The following is a 13,767-nucleotide window of genomic DNA, read 5'->3' as shown; positions in this document are numbered from 1 at the left end:
GCTGACTTCTTTTCAGACTTTTCTTTTTTACATGTATTTTTTACTTCAAGACCAGCTGTCTGAGAGTTTCAGACTAAATTAGCAGTCATTTGTGACCCAACTTTCCTTCTTGTGATTCAAAAGTCTCCTCAAAGGTTCAAAACGGCGATCTGTCACACAGCACTTTGGATGAGAGGATTCAAGCAGAGATCAGTTTTTTTTAAAGCACAGAGTCCAAATCAGTCTCCTCTTTCCCTCTTAAAAGTACGGAAAGTTCCAGAAGCTTTCCCACAATGCCTGGAATATTCATTTAAAAAACACTCAGCATCTGTGTGGAGATTTTAAGGCTGGAAGTGGAGTCCAGAGCTAAATAAATCTGTTCTTTAACAACAAAAGAAAGATTGAAAGAAAAAAGTTACTGCTTCCAGCAAAGTTGATGACTTGTAGGTTTTGAGGAGAAGTCAATATGTACTTTCGCTTTTTCTGGCAATTTCCACTCAATTATTTCTTTGGCTTTTGCTGGAAGATCAGTGCAAGCGAACGCTGAGAAGCTTTTTCTCCCGCGGTGACAGGAAACATGACGGCAAAAGAGGTGATACAGAGCTTTTGGCATTCAGAGTGCGGGCTTAATGGAGCCGCTTTCACTTACAGTGAAGCGCACACACATCCCACACACACACTAACACACACACAGAGTCCTGCCACCTCCAGCGTCAAGCAGCACAACTCAATCTGTGGCCAGCCACACCTGCAAACCCAGCTGCTGTCCAATGATGGCGTGCTGGCGGAGCATCTCGTTTGTTTGCGCCGTGTGATGTGTGGCACAGATGAAAGGCCAATAATCAAAGCGGGGTTTGATCAGCTGCACAGACGCGTGCGATGGCGCCAGATGTGCTGCCTCTCTGATCTGTTCAATACTTTTGTTTATCGGCATCTGAAAAGGAGTTTGAAATCGGCTTTAAAGCTCGCCGTCCCCGGCGTTTGCTCCGCCCGTCAATGTTCAGACAGCCGTTCCGCCGTTTCCGCGTATTTGCATCCAGTTAATGATGTCCTGACTGGGCCGGGGATGTTATGCATTTCAAATCAGCCCGGATAATGACTAACTGTGCTGCTTTGTTTTAATTTGCCTTTGGGGACCAGTGATGTGTCTTTAAGTTGAACTGAAAGTCATAAACTCATGAAAACAGGACGTTTTCACTGAAATTGAATTGAAATTTCTAATTAACCCATAATCTCAAGGCTACAATATTGTTTTTTTTATTATTTAGTAAAAACATAAAACAAACAAAGAATCAATCAAAACACTGATTGTCCCATGAGGACCTGCAGGGTTACATCTCAGCCTCTCCTGCCTCTTTCATCTCCGCCCCTTGGAGAGTCCGCAGACCTTCAATCCTCCATCCACTCTCCTTTCATCCCCTCTGCGTTTGCCCGCTTGTCCCCCCTCCCCATTCCACGTTGCCTCCTTGCTCTTGTTCTGGTCGGCTGGAGGGCTGATAATTCTTTGATCGTGGCTCTGATCTCTTCCATCAGTGCCAGGGGCTCCAGCTGATTACAGATGAAATGGATCTGATTTGGACTCTGACTGCGGGCCAAACACCTGCTCAGACCTGAGCAAGCAACACAGGGGGAGGAGGAGGAGGAGGTGGAGGAGGAGGTGAGATCAGGCTGGACACGCAGACTCCACGCAACCAGACCGCAGGACCATCTGGGCTTTTGGTCAGCGACGGCAGATGCCTGGAACGGAGGCAGACTGCACACAAAATGTTTGGCGGACAGAGCGTGCCCAGATTTTCTGCAGGAAGGGACAGCTGCACCTGAGTTGACCCGCGAGCAATGATTTCAGCTCCAAAAATGACATTCATGACAAAAAAATAAAAGCACAAACTCAAATGCTGTTGATTAAAACGACAACCATCTCTTAAAGTCCCACTCTGATCATCTTTTGGTCTAGTTTCAAAACATCCCTGTGGTCTTTTAACTCTGATTATGCAGTTTTTAGACAAAATCAGTAACATTTTCTAGGAAAAACTGTCTGCAGAGCGGCAGGATTTCAGTAAGCCCTAGCAATGCATATTACAATAAATGTCTTCCAACTGTAGGTGGCAGACATGCGCTAGTAAACAGTATAAAAAGAGGAAGACGAAGCCCCTCCCAGCTTGTCCTGTGTGAACACCAAGTACAACACATGCGCAGCGTATCCTATGTCACAAATACATCTTTTTCAAACAGCATTTCTTTTGTCTGCTCCTGCTTCAAAACGATTTGAATAAAGAAATACTCTTTATGCAATCCTAAGCTTGATTTTCTTCATACTCCATCGTCAGAAAAAATGCAACAAGAATGTGTTTAAAAACCCTGAAAACAGCGTTTTTATCAGGGGTCTTTAGAGCCCAACCTGGGAAGGATAGACAAAGAACATGAGGGTGATGAAATGATGAATTTACCTTCCAGCAGGTGTTGTTTACCCGTCTGCAGGATGTATACCGAGTTTACATACCGCCGTATCACCAACATCTGAAGGGCCTCTGATTAAATCAGAGCAATCCCTCGCAGATTTGCTCATCCACCTCCAGGAGATGAAAACCCAACCGTGGACGAGATTTATATTTGGCTCGCTAAGAAGTGTTTCCAACGTGTACTACAGCGATGGTTTTAAATCCAGCCGGGCAGTATGGATGCAAAATTTCATCAGTAAATAGTCCTCTGTGGGAGAAATCAACAGGGTGAGCCTGAATCATCTGAATTTTAGATTAAAAACACTTTTATAGGTTTACATTTTCAAATCCAGAGATTTTTTTTCCAAATATGCAGCTTCCTGTTGATTGAGTGATAAAAAGCAGGAGAAACGTTTAGATTGAAAATGGCAGGCGGCACAATCAAATGATAGTTTATTTTGGGTGTTTTTGTGATCAGAACGTAATGAGTTTTAGTCTGCTAACTGATTTGGTTGGGTAAGGTGGCTATATCTTTGGGATATTTGTCTTTCAAAGCCTTTAACTAATGGTAGAAGTGATTTCTTTTCTACTTGACATTTTAGAGCTCTTATTGCGGCATTAATCCAACAATAACCAGGTCAAACAGTCGAGCGAGTCTTTCTTCTCCGACCTTGTGCTGTCAGGGCAGGATAAGCTGTTCCTGACAAGCACATGAGTGTGGGGGGAGAAATCAGAATGAGCACGTGCACTCAGAACCGCTCGACCTGCTCGTCTCGTGTGCAGCCAGACTCCGGGGGGAGGATGCTGGGATAGCACTTTGACTTATCGTCCGCGCACGAGGGCGCACGCGATAATCCACGATCGCATGTCGATCATCCTCGCTCCAGGCAATTGAGTGGCGAACAGAGGTCTGGCACGAACACTGAAGCACACGCACAATATTTCACTTAAAGTCTGCAGATGTATTAGGGCTGGAAAACTTATATTCATGTGGAACTAGTGTATAAAAATCAAAATAAAAGCAAAGAAGGATGTCTAATCGTGTTATATTTTCACTTAAATGGGTATCTTTTCTCTCATATGCTGCTGCACACAGCAGCCGCGCACTAATCTAATCACTCTGGTAAATATGCTCTCATTTCCCTGCCAGCTCCTCGCAGACAAACAGAAAAAAAAAAAGCTGACAAACTTTCCCCTTTGTGTTTCAAAGCTCATTAAAAAGTATTCACTGTATGCTTTGGGTGCCGTAGCCGTCTCTGAATAATAAAATTGGTCACATTGACGCCGCCGGCACCAGACGTATCCGTCTGAGCAACAACCGCTGGGTGTGTGAGCGCCACAGCAGTGCAAAACGCACGCCTCCACACCTCCCTTTCACTTTGCTTTCTCTCGCTGCCGCCGGTCCCTGAGATACTCCATGTATCTGGCTTGGATGTGGGGGGGGGGGACCACCTACTATGCTCTTCGGGTGGTTAATTGTCCACTAGCGCTCTTGCGCTTTCCCTCCCACTCTCTTTTGCGGTCTTTCTGCACAACTCGGGTCGGCTTTTTTAGAAAGAGTTCACAAGTTCACGCTGAGCCCAGAGCCCTGGATCCCAGCGAGGCCCCGCAGGGCCAAAAGGTTACTCCTAGCTGGACTCCTCCAGAACCAGCCCACACACCCCTCTCAGCGCTGGGGAGGTAGACCTGACGGGGGTTACACTCACACAGGAAGTGAGCGGAAAAGCCGAAACGTTGGCGGTTGAACAGACCCGCTCCATGTAAGCATTCTCTTTTAAGAAAATACTGTAAACAGACAGAAGCAGTAGTTTGTGCTTCAGCACTTTCAGAAGTGAAGTGCTCCTTCAGCAGGAGGATGACATCTACTGCTGAGCTCTGGGCTGACTCTGTCCAAAGGCTTTTGGGTTTATTAGATCGCATCTGCTTGCTTGACACTTCAGAGTGCCAAAGCAAAGTTACAAAACAAGCAAGCCAGCGATCAATTACACAATCAATTAATCAAAAAAGCAATCACTGTGGATTTTCATCAATTACGTCACTTTCCCTTTTTGTTATGGGCTTTGCATTTCTTAATTTGTGAAATAAGAAGTCAACAATCTGAGTTTTTACCTCAAGCCCTTCCAATACAGTGACACTTCTTTAGATAAATAAGGTCTTTGAATCTTTTATTTTTGGGATCATTTATTTCTAGAAATAAGAATTTTTTAGACCTTCTAAAAAAGTGGCCCCTAAGTAGGTCATTTCAACGTCCTTGGTATTTCTAGGAAGCAAAACTAACTGTAAAACATTAGCTTAAGCACTGGGGAATGTCAGCATTGGACCTGCTAAACTGCTAGCATGTGTTCAGTAAAAGACAGTAGGCTTCTTTTTTTTCTTGTTACAGTTTCGAAGGTGGTTTACTATGATGTTTGGAAAAGAAACAAGAGTAGTTTTCTTATTGTAACCACATTCTGCATCCCTTCTCATTTGTCTAACTACTGTTTTCATTCTTCTTTTTCCACAGACTATTCAGATGCCTGGAAGGTAATCAGGAAATGCCAACGGGGACTTTCTCCGGGTCAACAGCCACTTGCAGCTGCTGCTGCTGCTGCTGCTGCTGCTGCTGCTGCTAAGCAAGGCAGTGTGTTTAGTGAGTGCAAAGAAGTACGGAGATAATAAAAGACTTGAGCTTTGGGTAACCTCTGCAATTCCTTGAGGCCAAAATTAGCCAAATGTGGTTAAACGGAGCAGGCCTCATGATGGAATGGGCCTTGAAAAATGCAAAGCGGGACGCTTATGCAGAGGCTTGGGTGTACTCCGCATAAAAAAACTCCTATTCAATGGAAAAGCAGGCATTCTATCAAATCAACAGCTATCAGCAAAAAAAAAAAAAAAAAAAACCCTGACCTGCAGTCATCCGATTGAAAACTGGAGTTAGGGGGAAGCTGACAGCCTGTGTACTCAAAGTCTGTTTCTATTAGAGTCCAGTTGGAGCCCATTTAAAGAGAGGTGATCCTAAAGCTCCTCTCCCAAGACTTGGTGCTTTGCAGAACACACGAGCGGATCGATACCAATGACAAGGTAGTAGAGGAGGCAGTGGTGGGGATTGGGGGGAGATGAGGTGACGAAGGGATGAGAGGTAAAAAAAAAAAGGCGCGATAAGCTGAGATCGATCCAAAGACAAGGACTGCTGCTGCGTGCAGGGAAAGGACAGAGGAATGCAACGTGCTGCAGATTTACTCTTGTTTACTTCATCAAACTCGAGAGGGGGACCCGCCATTGTACACACACACACACAAAACAAAAGACTCGTCTCTGGAGTGTTAAACCTGTTATCATCGCACACACACAAAAAGAACAGTGATCGAATTTGTATTATTTTATAAACTGGAATTTCAGTCTTCACACTAAACTGTTAACTGACAAGGAAACTTTTTAAAGTTAGCATCTAATTTACTTCATTTTTCCTAACAAAATATGCATTTTGCTGTTATAAATAGACATCTATAAATTTATGTTTGCAAAGATGCTGCTAAAAAAACAATTTAAAGGGGTGTAACGATTAATCAACTTTCCTACGATCCAACCAGATCGATCTGTCTGAGGGAAATTGTTGATTAAATCAAACTATACCATTCTAAAATTGCTTTTAAATGTAATAAATTGATTATATTGATATGAAAAATACCATTTGGATTGAGGTTAATTTTTACTATAACGTAAAAACGACCATCATAGCGCACAACACAGATTTGATGAAATTAAAAACTGATCAGTCCATCATTCCAGTCCAATGTGTGGAAACACTTTGAATTTAGCAAAGTCATGTGACCACACAGTGTGCTAGAATGTTCTACTATGTTCCCTTTGGATTCTATGGATGTTGAAAATCAACAGTGGGCCTAAGTTTATGAAAATATTGATTTGCAATTAATCCTTTTTTACTTGTTTGTACAAATATTTAATTGACTTTTGATTATCTTACAAGAAATGTAAGGAATGTGTAACCTACGCTGTTCAGTACCAGGTATTTCTCTCTGAGTCACACTGGTTGAAGTTTAGCTGGATCGATTTTAGGTCAGTGAATCAGATCACTCCAAATGAACCAATATTGACTATGAATCATATCGTCAACCACAAATTATGATATGAATTGACTCATTGAAATGAATCGTTACACCCCTAAAAATGGAATGTAAAACTTGACTAGGCTTTTATTTTGTTAACAGACTGTGCAAGAATGATTGATTAGACCGCAGTTTAGAATTTTCCCAAAAACATCTAGAACTAAAAGCAATATTTAGGAAATATAGAACAAAATTCGTGTGACATTTTGATTAGTTGATGTGCATTAGACATAAATTTTAGGCAGAAACTTGCATTAACAATAATTACATTTACCCTGACATCAAAGGTTCTTTTTTGGCATCAAATAAAGATTGTTAAATGGAATCGCACCAACTCCATCTTGGAAGTTTGCGTTTAAGAGCCCTACATCTGTCATAGCATCACTGACGCCTGTCATGCTGCCGTGATGGAGATAACCCGTGTTTCCATCTGTTTTCTTCCCTTCCTCCCTCAATCGCTCTCTTGATCTTGGTACCCTCTTGCCCCCCACCACCGCACACCTTACATTCAACCCCCCCTTCTCCTCCCATGAGCTCTCTGCCTGTCTGTGATGGCATCCTGTCAGAGAAAAGCTATTTATGATCGGCAGCCAATATCCTCGGCGAGATAAACACACACTGTGAAAGTCACAGATAGAGAGAATTATTAGAGCGAGAGGGTGACTGTGCTCGAAAGAGAAACACACACACACACACACACACACACACACACACACACAAAAGGATAAAAGAACAGAGGAATGTTGCTTGAGGCTTTCTTTTCTCGACTTTGTATGTGTGCATTTTGGCACTTTTAATTGTTATTGCACAAGTGTGTATTTGTGCTGCTGGTACACAACTTCAAACCCTCAGTACTTTTTATAGAGGAGTTCAATAAAAGTACTTTACACACAAGGATTAAAAAAAACTCTTGGGAAAAACCAACTGGGACTTTCATGGAGGGCGTCATCATCCGCCACTATGTGACACTAAATGGAGGATGCACAAAAGCCTACTTTAGTGATCTTTGGAGGATAGCACATGTTCAGACGATGACATCCTTTACCTAGAAACACTAACCATAGATAAACATGTATCTGTTGGGTATGATCGGCTCACAGCAATGCACACCATTGCGGTTTGAAAAGACTGACCCAAAGCTTCATTCGTTTTTTTGGATCAAAGTGGGATGGCGTTTGGTCAAAGTTTGTCCTGACCATTGACTGTATCTGAGAACTGGACCGACTGACGTCACGCATAGAAGATGGCTCCAACAAAATGAAGTCAAATCAGTCTGTATTTTTGCCGCCATGTTGGAGACAGTCTTCATCACTAAGCAGTGATTCCTCCGAGTCATTGTTTCTATGGCAACCACCTTTCGAGTGAGTTTATTGGTGGTCCACACCCCTACCATTTAAAAGTGTCTCGAACATTTTGAACATTTTCAAACGTTCAATGCGAAAGCACATACTTTTATTGAGGGATCTGATTGGCCAGTTTATAAATTGAATAACTTCCACTACAGGGAAAAGAAAAGATTATCAAGAATATATTAAAAAAGATGTATCAGAGCAAAAATGGTTCTTCTGACAACAATAGCGACTGAGTAATAACTCTTTATACCTCTACAGAAGTCTATTGGTGTTTGGTTTCTTGGAACCAGCGGTTACTTCCTGTTGGGAGGGTAGGGTGGGAGGAGTTACTCAGTCCAGTTCTCATATACACTCAACAGTCCCATTTCACCAGTTATCTGGGCGTGGCACATGGGCCTATCACCTGTCTGGTCACCAAGTCAGGTGATGCTGCTCAGCTGGTTCAGTGTCAAACTGTTCCTCTCCGTTTATAAACGGAATATTTCCTTTTATTTCATCCCTTTTCAGCAGATAAAAAAATGGTCCCTCCCACCAGCAAACACAATGACCCAAGGATAATAACACTTCCACTATGGGAGACACGCATTTGAGTTCAGAGATGAACGTTCTGGTATCACAGCGCAGTTTTTACGAGCTCTGCAGTCATTTGAGCATTATCACTTCATTATGGAGAGGTCTAATGTAGCGCATCGCCGTTGGTGCTCACTCTGTAAATTTTGAGCAACTTTGAGTTAATTAACTGACTTTATAGCCGTGTCTAAACGTGGATTTGCTACCTGAAACCGTCCCATCTGAAACTAGAGCATGGAAGTCTATATTGAAGCCATGAAGCGTCGAGTGAAACTTCCACAGAAATACTGAGCAGGAGTGGACAGGTTTTATACAAGGCCGTCAAAAGTCAAAATATTTTTCATATTCAAAGAGTTATTTAACAGTGTTGCTTTCAGACGTGAAGTTGGGATGAAAATGAGGGGGATTAAACCAATATTTGTTCACGCTGGGCGTTCAATTGACTCGTCAGGCGCCTATCCGTTTACGACTGTCAGGGAACATCCAGGTGAATTATGGGGCCTCTACCCTATACCTGTGTCACACAAATCCATCCATCCATCCATCCATCCATCCATCCATCCATCCATCCATCCATCCATCCATCCATCCATCCATCCATCCATCCATCCATCCATCCATCCATCCATCCATCCATCCATCCATCCATCCATCCATCCATCCATCCATCCATCCATCCATCCATCCATCCTCAGCACAAACCCTTGGAGAACTCCAATCCAGCTTCCTAACAACATTTTCTTATCTTGCGACCATCTTTCTCCTCCACCCTCCTGCATCACCACCTCTCTTTGGGAGGACTATAATTTCCATGTCCACATGTGACAACCACCGCGAATGTCCTCGTCTCCCTCACTTTTACACAGTTTTAGCTCTCTCCGATTCCTGCTGCCCACCGAGCTGTTTGCAGAAAAGGTTTTGGAGGAAGAGAAGACGTCTGTTTTTTCCTTGTTCTGGCTCTCCTCCTTACTTGTTTTGCTTCTCCTCCCTCGCACCACTGTGCACTTTCTTCTCGAGCGTCCCTTCGGCGTACTGCGTCTCCGTGAAAACGCTGAGCAGCAACACTTGACTCGGATGAGGGTCACATTGGCCTGCAGGAGAAGAGAGCGGTAATGAGCGACGGGGGTGGATGTTTCTGTGTGGGGTGTCTTTAATAATTTTCAGACATTGTTTTCAGTTCTTCCCCACAGACACGGGGGCCGGGAGCGCACACACATGAGCGGTGCTCTATTCTAATGTGCAACAGCTGACAGAAATACACCCTCCTCTTCTGTAGAACTTTTGTTCAATCTGTCACCATGGCAACAAATAAGAGCTGTTTATTTTCAATTTGTACACTTATCCATGAACTTGACAGTGTGAACCATCATCTCTTTGTCAACTCGGCGACCTTTCTGCATTAGACTGCAGAGACTGATTCAAAATCAATTTTTCTAACTGCAAACCTCTGCTAAAAGGTCTTTTAACGTCTTTTTAATTGACTGTATTCAGTTCACAACAAAGAGGAGCCCTTTTATCTTTTCTTTTTGCTGTGGGAAAAAAAACAGTTTGCACAAGTCTGCAAAAGTTTTTAGGGTAAATGTTCACAGAGACATGACATCATAGCTTCAAGTGGGTCAGCAGTAAAACAGTCTGAGCTGTTTTTGCAGGAACCTTCTGTTTACTGTGGATTCAAAGTGTCACGATAATCTCATAGAAGATTTCTTTTTTCTTTTAACCTGAAAAAGGATAAAAAAAATGTATCAATAGAAGAAGTAATGTTCTAACAAGATGCACATGTTGTCAGCAAGATTTATAAAGAACAAAACTGTTACAAGGGCTTCTGTGTCAAAAAAAGAAACAGTCTTTGCAAACGTTTTATCTAAACAAAAAAAAAGAAATTGGCATAAATAACAGAAAAATGTATGCTGGTTTTGGAAATATGAGTATTAATCATATTGTTATTGTAACAATATTTTAAAATATACTCAAAACTTCACAGGAAGCCTAAACAATACCTTAGCAAAAATTAAGGTTTTGAGGTGTAAAAGTGTTCAACCAGCACACAGATATTAGACAAAACCTTCTTTAACTTTACTGAAGAGCTGATCCGTTTTTTTAAAGTGGACCAATCAGAATTTACTATGTCAAGAAAGTTGGTATAGGACTTAAATGCAGGAGATGCGCTTTGATGGCAGAAACTAATTTTCTAATAAATAAACAGAAAAAGTAACAGAACAAACACAAACACCAAAATATCAGAATCAGAAATACTTTATTGATCCCACACGTGGGAAATTTGTTTGTCACCATAGCAACTGACAGCAGAGGGGAAAAAAAAGACTTAGAATGAAATAAAAAAACAAGAACAAAGAAAATGTAGCATAAATGTAAACATCAAAGTAGTAGTATAATTTAAAAAGCTATTAATATGACAAAGAGGAGAAGAAAAGTGAGGATCTGGAAAAAAGCATCTGAAAATAATTACCTTCATTCAGGTAAAGGGGTAAAAATGAAGCAGAAACAGCTGAGGGGGATCACAACTGCAACCAGGGCCGGAGCTACAGGGGGGCAGCTGCCCCTATCAGCAATACGCACTTTTTTAAGCATTAGTAATAGCACTTCAGCTCAGAAATGCTGTTAATAAAACCTTTTTCTGATACTTTTTCTGTGACAACTTTCCACTCTGCTGTTCTCATTTGCCACCGTTCCAAAGCCTTCTGCCCCCCCCATAAAAATGTTCTAGCTCCACCGCTGACTGACACCTGCGATGTCACAAAACACAACTGATAAGATGAGAAAACTCCACAAAATACCTTGAAGTCATTGACATTTTCCTCTACAACCCACCACTGAGCACTAAATGTTGGTGAAATATCACAAATTAAGTTTCCAAAATATCTTTAAAATGTTGTTTGGTCACTTGATGATGTTATTTTAACCCTTGTGCTATCTTACATTGACGTGTTTTCCCTACCATGACAAAGGTGGATAAAGGTGGAAAGATTTCATGTAATCCATGGACACCAGTGAAGATCACAAATCATTGAAGAAAAAAGGTTTAACGCACTGTCTAGTGGGTCTAGATGACCCAACTCCCAATGTTAAAGTGCCTAGGATAGCACAAGGGTTACGAAAACCATCATGGATTCATGTTTGTCTCAAACCTGCACTAAAATCAAAGAAAACATTTGAGACGACTTAGGGAGGAGTTAGAGACAAAAGAAATTGGTAATATAAAATCGGACTTTCGCCACAACAGTTTATCAACTGACTCCAGCTGTAAGAAACACAAAGTAAAGTCACAGAAAACTGCAACCAACACATTTTTATTACTGTTCATAAAGTTAGTCTGAGAGTTGAGGGTGGTAGTTGTGCTGGATTTAACTCAACTGGAATATTTGTGAAAACATGGAACTGTATTTGACTTTTTTGGTTCTATTTTACTATTGAAAACGATACATATGAGCTCAATAATGAGGTCTGATAAATAAGAAAAATTTTCCCTGTAGTTCAGTTTAAATCACCAATTATGTGACAACAAAGTTTTACATCTAAGCAAACAAAAAAATCAAGTTAAAATGACTAAATCTCAAGTTTGCATTTAGTTTATTTCTTTTTGTTTAACTGTTCAGATACATTTGGCTCCTATTTTTGGGTTAGATCTTTGATTTCCTCCAGGTTTTTGGCCAATGCATAGCCCCCACTCATCCAGACGGCTGAACTCTGGAGGCTCTCCTGTCCCCATGAGTCATCCTGCAGGTCACATGACCGACTGCAAAGCCCCCGCCGCCGTGTTGTCGTACACCGTCGAGAGTCGTGTCAACATCGATGGCTCAGTAATCTCAATGGGGGCGCTGATGGCGTATGGGGTTCTGTCAGGGACACGCGGTCAGCTTGTGTTACAGCCAGCGAGCGCACACAGACACGCCACCAGACTTCATTCTCTGCAGTCAATAAAGTGGAAAGTCAACATCACTTAGCTGCTCTGCATTTTACTGACGGGATAATGGAGACGCTCATCAAGCTCTACCGACACATAAATGGAGACGGATAAAAACAAAAAGCAACAAAGAGAGATAAAAAATAAAAATAAAAAGCTTGGCGTGTATGGAAAATCGGAGACTCTGTCCATAATCCTTTATTCTTTTCACTGACATTTTCAAACTGACATATCTTCCTGATGGAACAGAATACCCACTGACAAGATGAGCTGCTTTCTGATGCATCAAATAGAACGTTCTGTAAGGAACCTGCAGCCTCGTTTGATGGCAGTCCTGTGAAATAGCTGGCTTGTGAGCTGAAAAGTGAATTTAGACCTAATCTGAAGCCTCGCGCTTCTGAGTAACTCGCCGCATGAGTGGACTTGTGTGTGAGTTATTGGCGTCTGGTAGAAAGTTTAACCCTTGAGTGAGCACCACTGCCATGAGAGTCAAACCTTCTGAAGCTTGAAAAAAAAAGGGGGGGGGGGCTCCTGTAAAATGAAATATGTTACTGGGGCCACTGGTTTGGCCATCAGCGCAGCTGGATGAACAGATTTATGTTAGCATGTCGGCCATCTTTGCTGACTTTTTCCCCCCCTTTTATGACTAAATCGTCCAGACCTCAGCTTTCCACTTCATCCAGAACTGCAAAGCTCCACACATGAGTAAGAAGTAGAGGTGGATGAGAAGCAGGGCTTTTGGTTAAAAAGCCACACACCTGCACACACATCCTAAACCTCCAGCTGCCGGCTGCCTGTGAGTTTTGGACAGGCAGCACTTTGACTGGCTGTGAGGAAGCCAGCCAGCTGCTGAGTGAATCAGTAATGACTAACAGCTTAAAGCTGCACTTTTTGAGCTAATCGCCTGCATAATGATTGTTAAACATGCATGCGTTTGTGTGTGTGTGTGTGTGTGTGTGTTGAACATGAGCATGAACGGGTGCATGCTAACACCTGAGCATGTGCCTGTGTGCCGCCTCTGCCTCCATCAGGCCGCTATTGTGGCTTCCCGGGTTTTTAATTGCTCTGCTGTAAATTTGACATTGTCCAAAGCGACGGCCCCCCCGACGGGCAGAATAAAAAGACGAAACGATGTTAAACAAGTCACTTCCTCCAATCAGAGCCCAGCTCCACACTGGTGTTTGACAGGCGTTCCAATGGGATGCTAATCGCATTCAAAGACCTGAGCTTTGAGAGCGAGCCAGACTCCAGCAGGACGGCGCGGGGATGCCCGCACGCCAGCAGCGGCAGCTCTAATCAGAGGCAAGATTGGAAGAGGCGCGCGACAATCCAGTCTAGCAAAACGTCTGCCACTCCCTGTTAGGGGGAGGCAAATCCTAACGAACGACACAGTGGAGCTA

At 42.6% G+C, this 13,767-nt stretch overlaps 1 protein-coding gene across 2 annotated transcripts in view; it reads right to left on the bottom strand.

Annotated features, from left to right (window-relative positions):
- The window catches only part of sema4c (semaphorin 4C), a 114,709-nt gene that overhangs the window by 61,949 nt on the left and 38,993 nt on the right, over nt 1-13,767 (bottom strand). The window contains exon 2 of one of the 2 annotated variants that reach the window (XM_011479538.3): nt 9,416-9,536. The exons of the other annotated variant lie outside the window; for it this stretch is intronic. The gene's annotated coding sequence lies outside the window, so the exon portion shown is untranslated. The remainder of the gene's footprint in view (nt 1-9,415; nt 9,537-13,767) is intronic. 2 annotated transcript variants of the gene reach the window in all.

This window comes from Oryzias latipes, chromosome 9, assembly GCF_002234675.1.
Source record: "Oryzias latipes chromosome 9, ASM223467v1".
Lineage (NCBI taxonomy): Eukaryota > Metazoa > Chordata > Actinopteri > Beloniformes > Adrianichthyidae > Oryzias > Oryzias latipes.
The sequence above is the reverse complement of the archived record's forward strand: the minus strand, read 5'-3'. Positions and strand labels throughout refer to the sequence as shown.